This window comes from Danio rerio, chromosome 2, assembly GCF_052040795.2.
Source record: "Danio rerio strain M-AB ecotype USA chromosome 2, GRCz13ab, whole genome shotgun sequence".
Taxonomy (NCBI): Eukaryota; Metazoa; Chordata; class Actinopteri; order Cypriniformes; family Danionidae; genus Danio; species Danio rerio.
The window spans coordinates 20,579,247-20,602,141 of record NC_141022.1 but is presented as its reverse complement, the minus strand read 5'-3'; the positions used below and the strand labels follow the sequence as shown (position 1 = coordinate 20,602,141).

At 36.1% G+C, this 22,895-nt stretch overlaps 1 protein-coding gene across 15 annotated transcripts in view; it reads left to right on the top strand.

The window, feature by feature from the left end:
• Positions 1-22,895, top strand: part of ptprfb (protein tyrosine phosphatase receptor type Fb) — a 368,772-nt gene that overhangs the window by 62,061 nt on the left and 283,816 nt on the right. For 3 of the 15 annotated variants that reach the window (XM_087240179.1, XM_087240167.1, XM_087240161.1), the window contains exon 2: positions 11,380-11,576. The exons of the other annotated variants lie outside the window; for them this stretch is intronic. The gene's annotated coding sequence lies outside the window, so the exon portion shown is untranslated. The remainder of the gene's footprint in view (positions 1-11,379; positions 11,577-22,895) is intronic. 15 annotated transcript variants of the gene reach the window in all.

Genomic DNA, 22,895 nt, shown 5'->3' with positions numbered 1-22,895 from the left:
ACATGCAAAAGTCAGCGACCTTCTTGATGTGAGGCGACAGCACTATCTACTGTGCCACTGCTTGAGTTCAGAAGCAGATATTTCAGCTCAGATCTTGAAAATAAAATATCTTGCAAAACCTATAGTTTAAAAAAATAAATGTTGGTGCTAAATTAAAAAATATCAGTCACACAGCATGTATTTTTAACAATGTTAAAGACTTTTAATATACAATATTGTTGGGCTCGGCGATATTGCAGAAAAAATATCACAATATCATGTTTCATGTCATTTGGTAACGATAATTATTGTATATTTTTTAACAATACATTTAGGAATATTGGGATTTTTTTATTCATTTTACCACTTCAATTGACTAACATTACTAAGGCAAATAGTTTTAATAGTCAGTGTTGCCAGATGTAGCTAACTTTTTTCAGCCCAAAAGCTGTCCAAAACCTAAACACACACAAAAAAAAAAAAAAAAAAAAAAAACGGCCAAAATATTAGCTTAATATTTTATTTAATATTAATTTATTTAAATCAAAATTAACCTAGTTACTTTAACTGTTATAATTTTTTTACCATACAGCAACCAACACTGTCAGTGACAGAACCACAAGATAACCGGATTACATCAAAACACTGCCCCTTCTCACCCACAAACTTCACTAAATGTTGTGTAGATTACACTACCTTTTACAGTATGTTTTACTTTCAATATGGGGAATAAATTTGTCCCATTTGGCTTTTTAAATTCTTTTGAACAAAATTAGTTGCTGTTTGTCAATCAGACAACGTTTCCAAGTTTGTTCCTGGTGTCGATTGCAAAAAAAGTGATTGATAAAAGTGTCATAAATTGTTGTGAGTTTAAATGCAGGCACTGCATGATGCACGGGCCCACACGGTTAACGCAAAATGTAAGTTTTAAAACCGCCCAAATTTTGTCAACCCACATATGCCATTTTTTTACCCGCACAATCAAATTCAATACCGCCCAACTAGGCAGGAAACCACCCAATCAGGCATCACTGTTAATACTCAAAACACAAATATTTATACAAAATATATGACCTTTTAATAATGAATAAAATAAACACAAGTGTTTCAGAGGCTCTTAAACTTGGTAAATAAAATGTTACAAAGTGTGTGCAATGGCAAAAGTGTAAATGCTAAACAATCAAAGCAAACTTTTAGGTAGGTCAACATCTGTAAGATGTCAATAATAATAAACCTCAAACTCTGTCAACAACAAATGATGATAACCAAATCTGAGCTTTCAAGTAAAGGAACTATGCATCGTTATTCAAATACATATTGCAACATTACAAATTGTGAAGTTGAATAACTATATTACCCCCTATGCTAAAAACTCTTTCAGATGGTGTGCTAGTGGCTAGAATGCACACTGGTGACATCCTTATATCCTTTTTTATTTATAATCTCCTCACTGCTGCTATATGGCACTCATTTTCGCATGTGTTGTTATTCTAACTTGAAGTGACAAGCGCGAGAGGATGACAAATGGTCAAAACTGCTGCTCCGATGCAAGTTAATAGAAAAAAGTAAAAAGCGATCTGAGTCTGAGTCTGCCATTATTACTGAAATGTGTATATTCCATACAAAGTGTGAAGCATATTGACTAGTTCTACTTGCATGAATTGCGGTGCGCTCACATCTTTCAGAACAGTTCAGGATTTTTTCAATTGATGTACATGGAAAATGCACGCTTGTACGGTGCGCGTCGTTCCCATGCATGTCTTACATCCTAAGCTTATTGACATTCCTTCTGCATGGCCTCAGCAGCCACATTCTAATACAACTATAGCCTTTATAACAAATCTTCATACCAAACTTTTTAAAATCGAAATTGATAATGGTTTTCGATCAATAAATACTGATACTGATTTTATCGCTCAGCCCTTCATTTTAGTGGGAGTTAGAGCTGCACAATTAATTGTAAAAAGATTGCGATCTCGATTCGACCCCCTAGACCAGAGGTGTCCAAACTTTTTTGGCCGAGGGCCAGATGCAAAAAAAAACAACGTTGTCGCGGGCCAAATTTTACACACATCACACAGACACGCGTATATATATATATATATATATATATATATATATATATATATATATATATATATATATATATATATATATACAGTTGAAATCAGAATTGTGAGCCCCCGTTTATTTTTTCCCCAATTTCTGTTTAATGGAGAGAAGATTTTTTTCCACACATTTCTAAACATATCAGTTTTAGTAACTCATTTCTAATAACTGATTTATTTTATCTTTGCCATAATGACAGTAAATAATATTTGACTAGATATTTTTAAGACACCTCTATACAGCTTAAAGTGACATTTAAAGGCTTAACTAGGTTAATCAAGTTAACAAGTTAAGGTAATTAGGCAAGTTATTTTATTACAATGGTTTGTTCTGAAGACTTAAGGGGCTAATAATTTTGACCTTAAATGGTTCATAAAAAAATTAAAACCGCTTTTATTCTAGCCGAAATACAACAAATAAGTCTTTCTCCAGAAGAAAAAATATTATCAGACATACTGTGAAAATGTCCTTGCTCTGTTAAACATCATTACAGACAGACAGACGGACGGACGGACGGACGGACGGACAGACAGACAGACAGATAGATAGATAGATGGATAGATAGATAGATAGATAGATAGATGTAAATAATATTTAGTTTGTGGCACAGAGTGATCATTTGGGAACCCTGATAGAAGTATGAACAAGGATTTAGCAGTCAAAATGAAACCGAAAGTTGCACTTCATTTAAATGATTGTTTCGCATTTTAGAGTTATGATTACAAAAAGCATTTGATGTTATGTATTTTTTCCATAGCGAACGCACTGTTGTGCATGAAAATAAATGTTTACAATGTCAGTAAAACTACTCTGGCCTATATATTGTTGAATATAATCTGATAATGGCAAATGTATGATTTCACCAGTGAAAAAAAGGTCTAATATGACAGATTGCAAGCATATATCTCAAACATAATAATTCAACATCAGAATTATTATAAGTAGAATAGAATTATTTATAGAAACCAGTAGACCTACACATAAAATTATTATGGTTGTTGTGCCATATGTTTGTTTTTACCATACCTTTATTTTACATCTACAGAATCATAAGAAAATCGTGATCTTTATTTTAAGCAAAAAAATCACGATTCTCATTTTAGCCAGAATCGTGCAGCTCTAGTGGGAGTCCAATACACTATTATGCAAATCCCACCTGGTATTTAAAATTTTCTGTCGTGTCATATCTGGTGTGGATGGACGAATTCTTGTCATTGAAATTTTGTTGTGATGTGTGTTTTTAGGAAAAAGCTTGTTTTTGTAATTGGAGGGGAAATTTCACATCAACTAAAAAATACAATGAGACCCTATTTCTATGTGTGTCGAAATTTCCATGGTGCATTTCAACGGAAACAAGTACAATTTGGTATTGGTTAACAGACCATAAGCAGTTATGATACTAATGGTTTTCTGACATCATTTGTCAAGGGAGCATATTATGACAAGGGAGGCAAGATGTGTGTGTGAGTATCCATACTATGGTAAGGGAGATGAGATGCGTGTGGGATTAATTAAAAAAACTCCAACTATTTAAAAGCATTTTAAATGTGCGTCTTGGCACATTTCACTGTGTTTAAGTTTGCTTGGACAGTCTTTCATTCACATTAAAGGTACAGTAGAAACCAATATCCCCTATGTCATTGCTAAGTGCACACTTTAAAATGCTCTGCAACTTACTGAGCAGAGGAACACAATGCTAAACATGTTGTTATGGCTTATTTGATGCTGGATACATTCAAGAAGTGTGTTTTCTTTGAGCAGGTAATATTAAAGATTCAGTTAATATATGCGACTGCTTGTATTTAATGACAAAATTGGATAAATGTGAAGTAAAATAGAAAGTTGTAATGCTTTGTGAAATCATACTGAACAGAATCAATGACATGATACTTTTAACTGAATCAGTGTAACCTTTGTAGGCTCACTTGTGTTTCTGACATGGTCACAGAAATGCTTTAGCATTTTCAACTGCTCTTGTGACCACTTCTGTGTAAAAATAAAAATAAAAATCGACACAATTTAGCTCTTGTTTCGTCATGCTCTAAGCCATCTTCTTGGATCTGCTAAGCGTAACGCATGTGTTATTGAATAAACAAACCCATGTTACATGGCTTCAGAGAAAGCAGGAAAACAAGCAAGTGATTAGGGCATGGATGGCAACCACAGTTTTGATGATAGACAAAGTGTTTTGTGCTGTCTAAATACTTAGTTTTGGTCTGCTTTCTCTCAAAAAGTCTCATAATGTTCACAATTTGGGTTAGACTGCATTGAACAGGTGGTCTTTTGTTGCTGTTTGAACACATTCAACCAAATGAGCATTTACTCTATAAAAACGATCTGATTGAATGCTCTTGAGACCAGTTTCCACATTCATTTAGCATCCTCTTGTGATTGTAATCATGTAAACATATTAATTCCTGGTGTAAACAGGGCCTAACAGTGTGCTTTTTCAATGAACCGACTATCGTTTTTAGTTTATGTACTTCATTAGTGTAACATCTGTTAGCTATCGAGCGCAATCATTAAACGGCATTTTGATATTTCAAGAAAAAGGATGGATTCACTGGTAATTTTTACAAACATTGTTATGGTAAGCTGTCCCTCTACACTGTTTAATTCAGTACTGCATCTCAAAAAATACCTGGGATTAATCAAGTTTACCTATTACCTAGGGCAGTGCCGATAAACAATATTACATCGAATTGTGATCAAATTTATGTCAATAACAATGATAAGCTTTGGGCTTTTTTACCCTATATTGATCTTAGAGCCAATCACACAGCAGAAACATGCAACAACGGGAATCAAAAAGTGCATTGATATTAGAGATGTACTGAATTTCGTTCCACCGAAAATCTTTCTGCCCAAAATATGTAAATATGCTATTTAATGGACCCTCTAGTTTTTGTGGCTTCAGTCATTGTTGGGGTACTCTTTTAAATCTGGAAGCATTAACAACTTATATTGAAATATATGTATGTATCTTCATCGTTCAATATGGAAAATAATTATTGAGATTATATTTTTGCCCAGTCCTACTATTACCTAACATTTGGAAAAAAAAATCAGTTGGTTGATTATTGAAGCTTCTAGGGATGTTTGAAATAGTTTAAACTTGTGGTTTGATATGTAGAACAGTTTTCCTTGGTACGACACAATTTCTGAAGTCTTGAGTTTCATTTCCCTCTCTGAATGCCATATGGCCTCTTGGGTGGTTTTTGGCTATTGAAACCTGTGATGGTATCCAGACCTTCTGCCATCAGTCTCAAGTTTTGACTAAGTGAGACTACACTAAACAGAATCATAACGTCATTATGTCATGATGACCCTAATTTCTATCATATGATAGCTATACGTATGTTATCTGCCAATTCCCTCTGCTAGACAATACAGGAATCATGTTTGCCAGTCAAAGCTGGAGTAGCTGCATTTAGCAGTTATGTGTTGTTTCATGCCAGTGTGCCAGAAGGAACTGATGGTTTCCTGTTTTAGGAACAAGATGTTTTTGTTGACTGTAAGACGCTTAGCTTTTTCTCTCTCCTGAAGCTAAGCACACAGTAACGTCTGTTATATCTTCTGTGCAAAGACTACAGTGTAGCCTGAGCTTAGCATGAGGTTTTCCCAAGGGAAATACCCAAAAATACTCAAGTGTGAACATTGTGTTTTACTTCGAGCAATTGTGAGACAATGACAAAGCTCTGAAAAGCTTCTTTGTCATTTAATAAAACACGTCTCCTGCTGGGATATTTATGATACCTGTGGAATTTAGCTTAGTGATAACTTTTGTAAAGAAAGGATTATGAACTGCCTTTCTTATTGTGTTTGTACCATTCTATGAAGCCTGATTGAAATTTTATTAAGATATTTGCATAAGGAAAATTATATAATTTACAACCTGTAGGCTATTTACTTGGTGAAAGAAGCCAAAGGAAAGTGAGTGAGGCTATTTTCTGTCCTGTATTAACCCCCCTCAACAGAACACAATATTTGATTAGATGTGGCAGATTGTAGACTGTAGATTGTAGTAAGTATATTTGATTGGCAGTTTGCATATTTTAAACTTTCCAACACTTTGCATCTAAAATTAGGTTCAAAGTTTGGAAGGATTAGCTGTGTACCTGCCAACTGCATGTAGGGTTGTCAAAAATATCAGTTCCAAACCAATCAAAACAGAAATTTAAAAACATCAATTTCCTGTTTAAAACTGACTTCTCTTGAGCACATTCTTAAACCTGGTTAATACATTTGCGTCAAGTGATCGGCATGACCCACTTAGCATGCAACGTGCGTAGCTGTGCATTCATACTTTTGCGCACTGTTTCTGTTGCTCTGAAACAACACTTCCGAAACACTAGTTGGCTGTGAGGTGTTTATGTTCCTCTGTGTCGAGTTTCTTCGCTGGTGTTTTGTTTTCTCTGAACGCTTCCGGTATGTCAAGTGGTTCAAACTTGCTCATTTTTAAGGCAGGAACCGGCGGATGTCCAACAACTTTAATAATAAGGTAAACACAAAACAAAACCTTTCATCTGGAGCTGCTTCACAGGACTCGACACTTGTAAACAGTTGCTCCAACGGACTCGCGCGGCTCTCAGTCCAGCCCACACTCGTCACCGCTACCAAGCCGACCAATCACAGAACTTGCATTACGTGTTGCTTTGATGTGTAGTTACATTTTTGGAAAGGTGCGCGTCAGAGACGCCGACGTCCACGTTGAGGGCTATGTGTCCATGCGTAGGCTGCATCGTAGCAGAAGTATAAATCAGCCTTTAGAGTATTTTCAAACCTGCCTTATGTAGTTCAGTTGAATCGCACTAGAGATTAAGTGCACACCTTAAAGAGGTAATCTCGGTACACTTTCAAACACACCCTGGAGTGATTTGTTTGTGGTGAGAACATGATGCAAACTAGAACAGACCCAAGCGGGATAAAAAAGTACTGCGCCTTTTTCGACTAATCCAACTGCCGTAGTCCGATGCGCTGTCCCGTCTAATGGGGTGTGATGGAAAAATATTGTTGACAGTACTTTACCTGCTATTTTAAACTCAGAAAAACATTACCTGATGGAACGTTGCTAATATTTCCGGAAGATGACCATGTTGCAGTTTTGCTAAATTAATTCACGCCTTTTCCTTAAGTAACTTGCGATGCGTCTTTGCCTTTTGCAATGCATTAAAACATTGTTTTTAGGCCGCAGCCACGCTTCATTCTCGAAATGAATAGTTTGTCGAAAGTGATGTATACAAACTTACATAGTATACTATAAACAGGGATACAAACAGCCAGCGCAGTCGACCCTCTATAGTGAAAAGTGACATTTTTGTCTGCTGGTTTGTTTACTTGCGGGATTTCCATTACCATTTTCCAGCACGTTAATTCTGAACAATCGAAAAGCAGTTTAGGCAATACGTTTAATAACATCTGGCCAATGAGAGATGTGGATTTTGTCACATGACTGCATTTTGGTTCTTTTCAACTGGTTCGGACCAAAGCAATCAGTGTGGTGTGAAAACAACCCAAAAAACAGCAGAAAAATGCTACAATGTATTATTTGTTCTTCTTCGTGCAGATATGCACATCAATATAGCATAATTTTTGTGACTCTGTATAACAATAACGAATGATTTTACAGTACTGTGACGGTTGGGTTTAGGGTTGGGGTAGAGGTAAATGTTAAAAGATACAAATTATTGGGTAATTTAATAAAAACACATTTATAATACTTAGTACAACTACTGTTTTTACGTTACTGTGACTGTTGTGTTTAGGCTTGGGATAGGGGTAAACATTAATAAGTGGTGTTATTATTATGGTATTATTATATGTTTTTTATGGTGTTATTAACAGTGCTGTTATTATTATGTGATTGTGATTAATTGTGGGACCTTCTTGAAAATGAGATGTTACATCTCAAGGGGTTTATCCTAAAAAAATAAATATTAAAAATACAATCAACGGGAAATTTAATAAATAATATAAATAATTCTTGTTAACTTTTTTCTGCAGTCTGATCTAACAAAAACCTCAGATTTATTACTTTTTCTACTTCCTTTTTGGAATTATCGTCTAGAACGCAGCTAGAAGTCGGACATCTGACCTCTGAATCTGGGGCTGATCGAAGAACTCTAAGCCTCGATCAGATCACACAGATTTGTCACAATTTTGCCTTGATTTCCTTGACGTAGGGTGTCGTGGGGATTTGTAGACGACAAATGGGTGTCGTGACACAAGATTCAATCGTTTCTTTTTATGTAATGTGGCATAGTTCACGAAAACCGATATCATGCCTGCGACGCCTCACGACACCATCAAAGTATGGCATATTTAACTTTTTTCCTTGTTCTTAACGACGAGTTCCGTCACGTGGGTGACACTGTGCAATAGGTCAGCCATTTCTCAGTTATATCAGTGGGTTGCTGCGCTGGTAAGGTAATCAAAAATAGTTGTCAAATAGATGACAAATTAAGAAAATAACTACAATATTTTAAATTCAATTAAATAAATTATATATACAATCTTATATATAGATGTTTAAAACCTTCAAAATCTTTATATTTAGATTGTAATACATTTTTCATTTTGATTTCATGACATTCACGGTGCATTGACAATGCTTTCATATACATGTTTAGATTTTACTTCATAGCACAACAATTCTTGTATTAAAATGTATAGTTTATAAATATTTGCAATTTGCAATATAATTTTTCAGTTTAAAATTTATTAATCGTGCAGGCCTAGCCTAGACACACTATTACATAATAAACGACACATTTCACAACCTGTCATTTAGCTTCTGTAAAAGCTTTTTTTAGACTAACTAGAAAGTTATTTTTATAGTCCAGTGGCCTCCTTATATATCTAAAGATTGTTTAGTTCATCCCTTCAAGACTAATCTTTTGATGAATTATGATTTCAAGTTGAACATTCTGTCTGTGTTGAAGCCGTGATGGAGTTTATTCATGAGGATATATGAACCATCACAGGGATTGTCAGTTCTCATTTGTATTTCTTACGGTAAGCACTTTGTCACAAGGTGATGCAAGTCCCCATCCTTGAATGTATCCTGTTTGCGTCAGGCCGTGTAATTAATGTACAGTGTTAAATGCAAATGAATAGACCTCAAGGAGAAAGCCTCAATCTCAATCACTTTGAAAAAGTCACTCGTACGGTGCGGCCCAAGGTCTCCGCTAAACTCCGATCAGCTCTTTGCAGAAGTGGAGCGCTGGAACACTCGAGCTGGGGACTTCTGTGACCTTCTTGTGGTGTGGGAATATGACACCTGGAGATGGATTTCCCAGCTATCATAGTTGGTGATGTAATGGGAGTCCAGGCGTAACAAATGAGGGTGGCAGCCAGGTCATCACTCGTCCCGTGCACAGGTGGTTCCTTTTTGGGACACTTTGGAACTCAGTGTCGTCTGACTGCAGCTGGCTATGGAAACTGGATTTGGCTAGCCGGAGGTTAGGTTACATTCTTTACTAATACCTCAGTAACTTTAGAAAATATATCCTTTTTCTCTGAATTCAGGTCAGTGGCATGACATTTTTATTTCTTTACAGTGCTCAGCATATATAAGTACATATGGGTCCATGGATCCATCACACAGAATCTGCGCAGGCAGAAATTTGAGTCTATTTATTTACTTGTGTAAATGTGTGTACATTAATATTTATTAACTTTTTTCATTAATTTCAGTAATATTATTGACTAATATGAAGGTGTTTGTTTGATTGATTTACAATACAGTTTGTAAAGTCATATGTTCTGTCTTGTAGAAGTGATATTATATGAGACACTTGCTTTGTTTACCAAACAAGTGGATCTAGATGGATTTGCACTGTAAACATTAAATAAAAGTTAAAAACTCTTTTTCATTTTATATATTAAGTTTTTAGTTACCATACATCTGCATAAATGCGCAGATTTTTTACTAAATTCTCAGCAAAAATAGCAAAAAATGTTCGCAGATTCCGTCTGGCACTAGTTATAAGTTGAAGACAATATAATGTAGACATAGCTGCAGGTGTTTTTAAGTGTGATTAATGTTTAATACATAATTTTTTTTAAATTTAGAATTATTATTAATTTTTTTTATTTAAAGCCACCTCAAACAAGCATCTTTTTAGTAGTTTTAAGGTCTTTTGCAGACTGAGTGGGAAATTTTTGTTTTTTTGGGGGGTGGCATTATCCTGAAAATTCATTATGCGTAGAAAAATTGCACACTGAATGAGATAACTATTAATGAATTAGTTGTGGGAAAAAAAATCGACACAGAATTGAACCTTTACTTTCGTTCTCCCTCTTCAAAAAAAGAAAAGAGCAATTTTTTTGTGTCCATTCAATTAAATTGATCCTGAACAGAGACTGGCAGAATGTCAAAGCTATTGATGTACACACACACATACACGCCAAAAAGTGGCATGGGAAAGTAAACACACTACAGCAGTGGTTTTCAACCATCCGCCACATTTTGTCTTTATATTCTGCACTTAGTTTGTCGTATGGCTCGTTTACATTGAGTGATACAGTACGGTATGGTTCGGTACGCTTTTATATTCGGCTCCACTGTCAAAAGGTAACAAAAAGCGAACCGTACTGTACCACTTTTTGTGAAAGTATCTGTACAGCTTTACTTTGACGTTTCCTTGAGCGAGAATGACGTCGACTGTACATCACGCCCACTAAAAGTTAACCATTGGTATCCTGTGACAGTGTAGTCACAAGCCAGTAAAGGTGACCCGTATTGCACCGTACCAGACCACTCAGTGGAAACGGGACAATAATATACTCTGTGCTACAAGACGAAATGCATTAATATGACAGATGCCATTCTAGATTTTGGCTTTCACTTGTACAGTGACTTTGATTAGTCAAAACCCCTCTTAAAATGTTTACAGTTTTAAAAAGTGACAAATTTTTTAAATGACATAAAAGTTTTAAAGAGAGTGTTTAAACATGTTTGACACTGCACTTATTTTTATATTTACTTATTTCCACCATATTCATGAACTTTCCAATGGAATTTGGCCTTTCCATCACTCATTTGTGATGCAATACTGTAAAATGCTCATTATAGTAGGGTGATGCAATATGGAAGCACAGCTAATGACTAATTATAGAGCTAAACTTGAGGTAAGTGTGGGTTTTTTCTGGTGGAAATATGAACCCTTCATCATGCCTACCCTCATTGTTTTGATTTGTTCCAGAGTTTGCTTAACAACGTATATGTGTTTGGCCTAAGAGACCTCTGTTGTTCTTTTTTTCCCTCTGTGGCTCTTACCATCTGTGAAGGGAGATTGTTGACTTTCCATTAGTCGTGATCTGCAAGAGGCCAAAGTTCAGCGGTTCTGCAGGGACTGAGGACGGTGTGCGGCGCATGTCTCTCAGAGTTAGCACTGAGATCTGAGCTGTCTGTCTGTCTCTGCTTCTTTCGGCCTGTGTGGCAGCACTGTACGCCGCTCCCTAGCCTGCAATGACAGACAGCTGAGGTCAGTGAGGTAAAATCTCAAAGTGAGTTTCGGCGGATTTGACTTGAACAGTTTGGGGGAAAAAAGTGACACCTGGTTCCACTTTGTTTCCAGAACTGTCAGTGCATTCAAAAGCACCTGGAAGGCTCTGAACCTGAACAGGTTGGGCTGTTTTACTTGTCTCACAAGTTGCTAAATATGGATGTAGTCAAGCCAAAATGAATAAGCAGATTTAATTCAATTGAAAGGGGACATTTGGACTTTGGTTGATCAGTTATGTCTTTGTTACTTACTCTCACGTTTCAATCTAATGATAAAATTTTTATTTATTTGTTTTCATTTTAAATAATTGGTATTGTGGCGAGTATGTTTTTCTATTTGACTAAAGGCTGATTTATACTTCTGCGTCTAGCGCACTCGTATGGTCCAGTGCAGCCTTTGAGGTGACGCATACTCCTTGTGAATATCAAAAAAAGTAGCTATACGTCACAACAAGTGTATGTATCGCAAGCTCTGTGATTGGGGGTAGGGCTGAGAGCTGCGCGAACCTGTTGGAGGACTTCTGTGACAGATACACACGTCAAAATAGAATCTTTTTTTAGCTCTTAATACCAATAATTCATATTTTTACAGTACTGTGATTGTTGGGTTTAGGGTTTGGGTAGGAATAGATGTTAATAAAATAGATTTATTGCGTAATTTAATTGATAACATTAATAATACTTGGTACAACTACTGTTTTTACATTACTATGACGATTAATAAAATACAATTAAAGATAATTTTTATAAAGAATATAAATGATTCTCTCATCTGTATTTGATCTAGTAGCAAGCCCCATTGAAGTAAATGTTTACAAGTGTCGAGTCACATGAAGTTTTCCAGTTTCCACTTTTGTTTTGTGTTTACCTTATGAAGTTGTTGCATGTGTGAGGGTTCTCTGAATGAGAGAGTTTTAGCTACTTGTACATTAGGGTAGAATTAAAAAAAAAAAAAAAAAAACACCTGCGAATAAACTAGAACGGGGCACATAAAGACCAGCTAGCATTTCAGAAAGGTTATTGCAGAGCAACACAAACAACACACAGAAGTATAAATGCATGACTAGACGCAAGGCATTTGCCATGGGTCACGACGAACGCTAGATGCAAAAATGTAAACCAAACCTTTATGTGATTGGGACTTTTGTTTTGTCAGAATGTAGAACTTCTATTTTGACATCATTAAAACTTTAAGAAATATGTGACCCTGGACCACGAAACCAGTCTTTTTAAAAAAAACTTTTTGCTAAATAAATAAGATTTCCATTGACATATGTTTTGTTGGTATAGGCCAAGATGTACTGTTACTGTTTGAAAATATGTAATCTGAGGCTTCAAACATTTCAAATACTGAAAAAGTAATCTTTGAAGTTAAAGGTTTTAGCAATGATTCTCAGCAAAGCTTTTATACTGCATATGTACACAGTGGGAAATTTACAAAATAGCTTAATGAATTATTATATTTATTTATTATTCCAATAGTTTTTGGCTTAAAAGAAAAAAAAATGCTTTGACAATGCCAAAAATAATTGAAGTTTGCAATTGCCAAAAATTCAGGATAGAGTTTTGAGGTCCAGGGTCACATAAAGGCATGGGCCCGGATTAAGATTTTGACGGTATGACAACCTTAAATAAAAATATCACGGTATCACGGTGTTGTGATTACTTTTCTAAAGTATATTCTTTTAAAATGTCTGGGTAAAAAAAAAAAATAAATAATAAAAATTCCCATTAAACAATATTGTTTATATATTATTCTTTCATGAGTTATTTACAAGCCCCCTCACATATACTAATGTGACACAAATAAGACGTTAATATCACCAACCATTCCTATAAATGTATTCTTTTTTTTTTTTTTTGAAAATTCAAAATAGTTTGAAGCAGTAAACATGTCAGACTAAATAATAAAATTGAATCACTGACTTTCGCTGTCTTCATTAGTATCAAAAACACAGATTTCTTTAAAAATTCTATCTTTGGATATCTTTTCTGCTGGAGATACTGTTGTCTAAAAAAACCCCAAAAAAGTAAATAAAAAATCTTATACATACCTTAGGAACGGTATTACAGAAAATTGGGTGGTTTTAAAACCTTGAATTTTCCAAACTGCGCAATATACTTAAGTCTAGAGTAAATATAAATTTCTGATACTTTTCACGCTGCATTTGTAAAGTACACTATTACTGCAGATGTGAATTTTGAAGCAGACTAAAAACAAATATATATATATATATATATATATACATATATATAATCTTTATTGTGTGAATGTGTGCAGATTAGGTTATCGATGTCAAAGTATCGTCCTGGTATGTTTCAAACAGACTTGACTTTACTCATTAATCAAAAACACCTTATTTTATAAACCCCCCGAGAACAATTTTGTGGAACCGGCAGCAAATTAGTCTCTGGGTTTTGATGTCACAGCTGCAGCGCTCTTTCTGACATGATAAATATGACTTCTCAACTCATAAATATGACCTTCCCAGGAGGACTTGAACACACTATTAACCTCCCATTCTCCATGTTCATTAGTTTCATGTCTGTTGGCTTTATGTCAGCCATCGGCCACCATGCATTCTGAGATAGCATCCGCCATCAAAAATCAATACCAGTCAACTACTTGAAGGCCACATATCTTCTCATCATAGGCCATCATTGGGATTTTTTTTGAGTAATATATTTGAAATGCCAGGTGCATTTAGGATTCGTTCATTCTAACAATCCAATTCTTGAACTCTTAAGTTAAGATGATAATTCAGGAAAATGGTAATGACTTTGCTGCGTTCCCGCTGAGCTCCCCTGAAGCATTTGGTTAAGGAAGTAAATTGCTTAGACCCGTTCAGCCTCAAGGTGAAAGGACCCCGTGTCCTCAAAATGGAGGAAAAAGCCGTCATCAGAGTCAGCAGTCCTCATAATCGTGAGGCGGTGTGTTACAGTCTATGCTGGTCCAGTTCCCAGACTTATCCCTTTACCACATGAATGTCTCTATTGTCCGGTTCAGGACCAGATGGGAAATGCGTGGTATCCAAATCGCCAGCTCTCCATTTTTTAATCCCAGTTTTGTGAGAAACTGAGCTGTTGGGAATCCTACTGTGGCTGTAGGCCAAGAGACCGCAGGTGCGTTACATAAATTCCAAGCTTTCACCAATTAAATATCAGTGTTGGCTATGACCTCGTACCACACGCAAGTGCCAAGTTACATTTGCCATTAATAACATTAACGTCTACAACTTTGATGTGAGACTTTATTTTGGCTCTCTTGCCTTTAGCAGAAAACGGAAGATAAATCTGCAGCAGCATTTTCTTGCCAGTTTTTAAAACTGGTACTGTATCAAATTGTAATGATGATTCGGGTTTTGTGACATGCCGTGTTATCCTGTTGGAAGTAGCTAGAACAAGATGGATACAAGATGGATACTTTATGGTTTCGAATGGATGGACATGGTCAGCAGCAGTACTCTAAGGTAGGGCTGTGGGATATTCATTCATTCATTCATTTTCTTTTTCGACTTAGTCCCTTTATTTATCTAGGGTCGCCACAGTGGAATGAACTGCCAACTTATCCAGCATATGTTTTTACGCTGTGGATGCCCTTCCAGCTGCAACCCATCTCTTGGAAACAACCTTACACACTTATTCACACACATACACTATATGGACAATTTAGTTTGCCTAATTCACCTGTACCGCATGTCTTTGGATTTGTGGGGGAAACTGGAGCACCTGAAGTAAACCCATGTGAACGCAGGGAGAACATGCAAACTCCACACAGAAATGCCAACTGATGCAGCCGAGGCTCGAAACAGCGATGTTCTTGCTGTGAGGCGACAGCACTACCTACTGTGCCACCGCATCGCCCACTGTGTAATATTGCAAAAAAAAATTATATTCATCAGTGTTTGAGTTTGCTGTTTGTCTGAGGTAATAGTCTGTCATTATTACTAAAATCAATAAATATCAATGCCGATTTTATTACCCAGCCCTTCTCTTAGGCAACCCAAAAATGTAAATTCTGCGTTCATTTACTCATCCTCCACTTGTTCCAAACCAGAGCTTTTTATCTTCAGTTGAACACAAAAAAAAGATGCTTTTGTTAATTTTGGAAACTGATAGCCATGCTTTTTTCTATGAATGGCAGTTGCTAATGATTTCTAGCATTCTTTAAAATATCAATCTATAAAAATTGGAACCAATAAAAGGCAAGTCAATTTTCATATTTAATTGAACTATTCCTTTGAATTCCCTTTGTGGAGTTGGTAAGGGGCCCAAAGCTTGCAGAAAAAATATCCGTTCCCAACACCATTGTGGATAAAAGGCAGCATGGATCTATGTTTAGATGTTATTTGTACCATATTCTGTCATTGTCATTCTAATATTGCCACAGAAATCATTGGGCCAGGGAAACTTTGTGTGCCGTTGTGATCAATTTGTACTGTTTTTAGCTGACAGGAATGGCACCGGTGTGTCTCCTGCTGTTGTAGCTCATCTGCTTCAAGGTTGGAGGTCTTTTGTGTTGCTCTTTGTGATGCTCTACTGAAGACCTCTGTTCTCGAGTTTTGTTTGAGGTACTGTTGCCTTCCTTGACAGTTTAAACCAGATTGTTCATTCACTTCTGCCTTCTGGTATTTATGCACAGGGGATTTAGGCATACAAAGATGATGCACTATTGATATTTTCTCTCTTTGGAACCATTCTTTGTAAACATTAGAGATAGTTGTGCATAAAAACACAGGTAGATCAGCAGTTTCTAAAATTTCAGACTAGCCTGCCTGGCTCAAACAATCATGCCACTTTTTGAAGTTGGTGTGACATCAAAAATTACAGTGTTTATTTTGCTAGCATATATTGTTGTTCTTTAGGTGAATTTAGGAGAATCGCAAGTTTATCGACTGAAAAAAAATGTTTTGGTAGTCTTCAGTCAAATCTGTCCATTCGTTTCCTCATTTTGTGTGGCAGTCCTTCTCTTTTGACCTCAGTTTGACAGCTTCAGCCACAATGTTCTTTTTAAAAAATAATTATTATGTTTTTAACCTTTAATGGATAGAGAAGTATAGAGAATTGACAGGAGATCATGGGGAGCAGAAAGAGGGGAAGAATCTGCAAAGGACCTTGAACCCGGAATACCACTAGTCTATTGGCGCCACCATAATATTCCTATCCATGCCCTTTTTACCGTTAGTTTGCTATGAGGTAATTATGTTCAAATGGAAAGTCTCGCTCTACTCAATATTCTGGGACAGTGGGAAGCACATCAACATACATTATTAGAAGTCTAGCAACTTCCCATTCATGTGGACTTTAAATTACCTTAATTTCTGGTTCTCAGTTTAAATTACAGAAGGTTGTCTTGACCGCGTATACATGTCTTAATGCATTAAGTATGTAATTGACTGAATATATATATAATTTTACATTAATGAGCAGTTGAGTGCTCTTTTTTTTCTGGATACTTATAGAAATTCCAAAAGAAAACCATTTGTTTGCTATATAAATCTTTAGTAAAACTGTAGACGTCTTTACTGTCACATTTAATCAGTATATTCCATCCTTGCTGAATAAACCGACTTCATATTCTGGGAGTCTTTTGACTTTTAAAAGATTTGAAAAATCCCTTGCACAACCCTGTGGCCTGAAATCCAATAGACGTAGTCTAAAATCCACAAAAATCCAATTTCGGCTTCACGGGTCTTTATTAATGTCATTGTCTTGGTGTGGCCCGGTTCGCTGGTCATTTGTGATTGTGTGAAGATCTCGACTGTGGACTTTGAGATGGCTGGGTTTGTTCATGGGGCCACTGTTCTAATATTATAGCTGATATAACCAGCATGGCAAAACTCATTACTAAGACGTGAATTGATCTGAGCGTTTTCCTAGTGGGAAGGCCCTTCCGAACGGAGCGGCGGCCGAGCCACGTAGAGAGACACAGGGTAAATTGCATTACGGTTCGTCTCCCATTTCACCCAGGCTGTCTGATGGGATCATCTATTGCAGGGCCGCATGGATCAACAGCAGGGATGGAGGAAAGGTACAGTGGGGGTTTGCTTCTGAAAAAAGTGTGAACTTTGATTAGTTTCCTTGCAAATACTACCTTCAAAAGCCTGGTTGTATAAAATAAAATGTGACCGGGCAGTTTTTCGTCCATTTGGGCATTAGTGGGCTCTGTGACATGCCAGTCTTGTGTGCTGTTTGATCCATCTGCTGTACCCCATCAGGACAAACTGGATCATGTGTGTTTCTGCTTGACTTTGGGAGGGGGAGAGTGGACACAAGAATGTAGCCGCATTTGGCTTTGCTAATCCCTTACTGTTAGAGGAGAATGAACATGCTGTCCAGTAAGGCTGTGCAATGTAGAGTTGAGGGAAAAGTTATTAGCCCTCCTGTGAAATATTTATTCTTTTTCAGATATTACTCAAGTGAAATTTTCACCTTATTTCCAGTACTATTTTTTCTTCTGGAAAAAGTCTTATTTGTGGTATTTCAGCTGGAATAATAGCAGTTTTAATAATAAAAAGATCAATATTATTACCCCCCTTAAAAATTATACAGCAGTGCTTCCTACACAGACTTTACTTGGGTGGTCTGCACAGGTATATTGACGGCTGCCCAAATACATTTGCCAAACAGCCAAAATCCTCCATCGGTTAACTAGTGAGAAATCTTCTGTCCCCCTACACGTTTCCTACTTCTCATTGTATGCGCGAAAACTGTCAACACTGTCACAGACAATCTCACGTGCTCCGCAGAGACCCACAGAGACGTCCCTTTTTGGGACTTAACAATGCATTCGTCCAGGGTTTCTAAATCTCCTAAAATGTCTGGGATTCGGCTTTTGGCTTTGCTTTTTAAGCCGTCGTCTTTTTTATTTTATTTTAAACCTGATTTACTTTCGCTTGGCTTCGCAGCTGACAGCGCGTGCACGACCGCAAGACAGAGAGAAATATAATTCATTCTTTGATCTAAACGACTCAGATAAACTTTTCTATTTTCTCAGAGAGGATGAATTCTAAATGTTTGTGCACCGTTATTAATAAACTCATTTGCCAATACTTTTTATTCTCGCAATTGTTATACTTTTTAGAGATTTTTATTCCATAGATGTTTTTACTCCTTTGTAATTCATTTCTTATTTGCTGTATATTTATGTATTTTTTTATTTGATGATGTTGATATTTTACATCTAACAGTCTTTGGAAATACTCTACAAAATGTCAGTCATAGATTTTACTGGTCGGTGGGTGAACGTGCCTCCTGAATAGAATGGAAGATCACTTTTTGTCACATGTAATTAAGCATGTGCAATGGGTAAAAGGTGTGTAGTCAATCTGACTACCACCACAAATATATTTTAAACCTCTGGGAATCACTGTACAGCATATGTTTTGAATTGGCCATTGTGAGCTTGACGAACCAGGAAGGCTCGTAGTGGGTTCTCAAAGCATGGGAAAGTGATAAAACCTCGAATAAATGATGGCACCACTCGCTGATGGAACGTGCAAAGTGATGGTGTATTTACAGTGTACGAGAGTGAAAACCAAAATAACCCAAAAAACAGCAAAATAACCAAAAATAAAAGAACAAATAAATAACAAACAAACGATATATGTACAACCAAACTAATATACACAGACAGGTCACATTGCTTATGGTTAACTGCGAGGTTTACTGACCGTCAAGTTAACTGATCTCGAACTGTCGTTTGGGACTGCCTTGTAAAAGTGAATCCCCACCCCTTCAACATAAACCAATATACACTTATTAAAAGGTCAATTGGCAAAATGATTGTGTGTGTGTGTGTGTGTGTGTGTGAGAACCAATGTGCTGATGGTGGACGTGTGCACCCAAATCACCTCAGGCACCTCAGGAAAAAAATATTAAATAATTCAAATTTAACAGGAGAGCTTGTAATTCTGACTTCAGCTGTCACTCTCTGCAAACTTTCATAATGCATACAATTCTTTTATGAGAAATATGTGCACATTGTGAGCTCATATTCACAGTGCTATTGGCATTTAAAGCAAAAACGTGCTTCATCAATGAACCCGAATCACAAAATTGCATTCTTGGATCTTTTCCATTAATAGTGTCTTTATTGCCAACATCCAATCATTAAAATGCTTGTTAACCAAAGTCAGGTTTAGTGCCCGGAAACATCAAAATTCAGCGTGATTGAAGCAGCGGCATTTAATTTATTTATTTAATAATCTATGATAAGACACTTACTATGCCAATTTAATAGTGGCGCTATCAAAACATTGGGAGCGTTTGGGAAAGCTGTTTGAAGATGTGCTACAACAAATTACTTCGCTTCAGTTCAGGTTATTAAAAGTTTCCTTGAATTCATTTGGAGCAGAAAGAATGTTTAGATATTGAAACACCGGATTACACAAAGCAAATAAATGAAATGCAAATCTGAATAATTACAGGAGTAATAAGAGTACCAACAAAGAACATTGGAAAGCAGTTTTACAAAATAAATCTATGGTATAAAAAATAAATAAATAAAAATATTAATACAAAAACAAACTGAAAGTTTCTCTGAATGTGCTGGAAATGCTTGGTAGTAGGGCTGGGTGATTTGGCCTTAAGTCAAAATCTCAATTAATTTAACATTTGAACTAGATTACAATTTATTTACGAGTATTAGTAACCAATCTATTTACTGCCTCTGCATGGAGTTTCTTCACTTCTTCACAGGGTTTTTTTTTTTTTTTTCGTCTGAATGCTCCTTTAATGTACAAGTAGCTAAAACTTGCTTATTTAAAGGCAGGAACTGGCAGACGTACAACAACTTTAATCATTTGGTAAACACAAAACACAAAAAAATTTCTATATGGAGCTTCTCGATGGGACTAGACACTTGTAAACACTTGCTCCAGTGGGCTATGCGCGGCCCACGCTTGTCACCGATACCAAGCCAACCAATCATATAGCTTGCGATATGTGTCGTCGCGACGTGTAGTTTTTACGTTTTTGGACAGGTGTGTGGGTATGTGACTGCACAAAGGCTGCGGAAGTATAAATCAGCTGGGGTCACGTCACTTCACTTTCCTTAGAGAAAATAAATCATAAAATCGACCTGGATAAATTTGATCGATTATAGGTTCTAAATGTGAATTTTGATTACTTTTCGATTAATCACTCAACCCTACTCGGTAGGTTGTGTTTGGGCGAAAATTCATGCATATTAATGAATAAATGAATGAACACAATCGCACAATCTATCAATCCACAGTTTTCAGTTTAATTCAATTCAGCTTTATTTGTATAGCGCTTTTACAATGTAGATTGTGTCAAAGCAGCTTCACATAAATGGTCATAGTAACTGGAACAGTGTAGTTCAGTTTTTAGTGTTTAAGTTCAGTTTAGCTCAGTTCAGTGTGATTTAATCATTACTGAGAGTTCAAACACTGAAGAGCAAATTCATCGATGCGTGTCAATCAATCTACAATCAAACGTAGACACTATCTCCATTATAAAGTGTGCTACAGAAAAAAATATGAATTCAACTGAATCAGTAAAACTAAATTCTAACGTTTTCTAACGCTTGCAGATTGTCACACTTTATTTTAAGGTAAAATTCTCACTGTTAACTAACCATTACCTATGACTTTAAGCTCGGTTTCTTTTTAATTGGCTGCTAGTTCAAGTAAACCTCCAGCATGTTGGTCAATAATAATATTGAGATAATCATGCTTTGATAATGATAGCTGTTTGCTATTAACATTTTATTTGAAAGAAATGTCATTGGTAGTTTGCAAAACAAAGCAAAAATTTACATTTTACTCAAACACATAACCATAAGTTGCAAATTTCAAAATGGTCTTTACATTATTTCCATATCTGTAATTGCATGTGTAATCGCCACACTGTAAAAAGCAATACGTTACTTTAATTAAAAAGAGTAAACCGTCACCTTTAAAGCAACAAGTTGATCTTACTTCAACTTAGCAAACCAATTTAATTAACTTAAACTATATGCATAATTATAAAAGTTGTTTACTAGATAATTATATGGCACCGAGTTTACTTTTTTTTTAAGTAATGTCAACTAATTGCTTTTTACAGTGCATGGTGCAAATTAAAGTGGGTTTGGGGGGCGATTATTGACACGCCTAATTAACACTTAATCCCCCTTGAAGGATATCAAAACAAGATGTATGCATGCTTTAATGTGAGAAATAGTTTTCTATGATCTGTATCTTATATAATAATATTAATAATCAAGTAATAGATTGGTTGTGCTGTAGGTATAGTGCTGTCGCCTCACAGCAAAAAGGTCGCTGGTTCAAGCCTTGGCTGGGTCAGTTGGCGTTTCTGTGTGGAATTTGCATGTTCTTCCCGCGTTCGCGTGGGTTTCCTCCAGGTGCTTCCCCCACAAGTCCAAAGACCTGTGGTACAGGTGAACTGGGTTCGCCAAAATTGTCCTCAGTGTTTGTGTGTGAATGAGTGTGTATGAGTGTTTCCCAGTGATAAGTTACAGCAGGAAGGGAATCATCTGTTTAAAAAATATGAAAAGAAAATGAATGAATGAATTAACAGATGATATAAATATACATTTGACCACCGCTATAATGGTTCATACCCTTATTAATCGCACCAGTCAGTCTATGTGAGAAAAAATTTGTTCAACAGTCTTAAACTGGCAGATCTAGAGCACCGATCAACTCAGTAAGTGTTCACAAGAGACTTATCTTGTGAAATAGGTGTTTGTACCTAAAAGTAAAGTAAAATTAGTAGAACATTAGTTTGTATAGTTTGACCTACAGTTATAACTAATCAGAGGTTACTGTATGTGAGGATACACTAAATATCCCTTGGAACAATGAAAACTTGAAATATGTTTTATTAATAAATTGGATGTAATTTAAATGAAAACATACTTATTTGATTCACTGAAGCATGTATTAACAAAGACTATAGAATAGACAAGACATGTCACTTGTATAGATTTGAATCAGGGAAAAGTCTAACTGTCAATATGGCGAATAAAGTCCTGCCTGCCAGTACAGGAGCCAATCATAGACCACTATAGACTGACTATTATCTAAAGGAGAATCTCAGACTAGACAAGTGCTTTTATGACAGTTGTGGTCAACAAACACACTGGAATCTCACCGAATACCGTCTTCACAGACATAAGATAAATATCCATATGAAGCTTAAAATCTGTACTTTTATATGAACCAACTACAATTGAAACAAGTTTTATGGTTTGTAATCTGTATGAAATAAATACGAGGTATAGTCCGTCCTGTCAAACACACATCAGATGACTGCAGTAACTACTTTAATG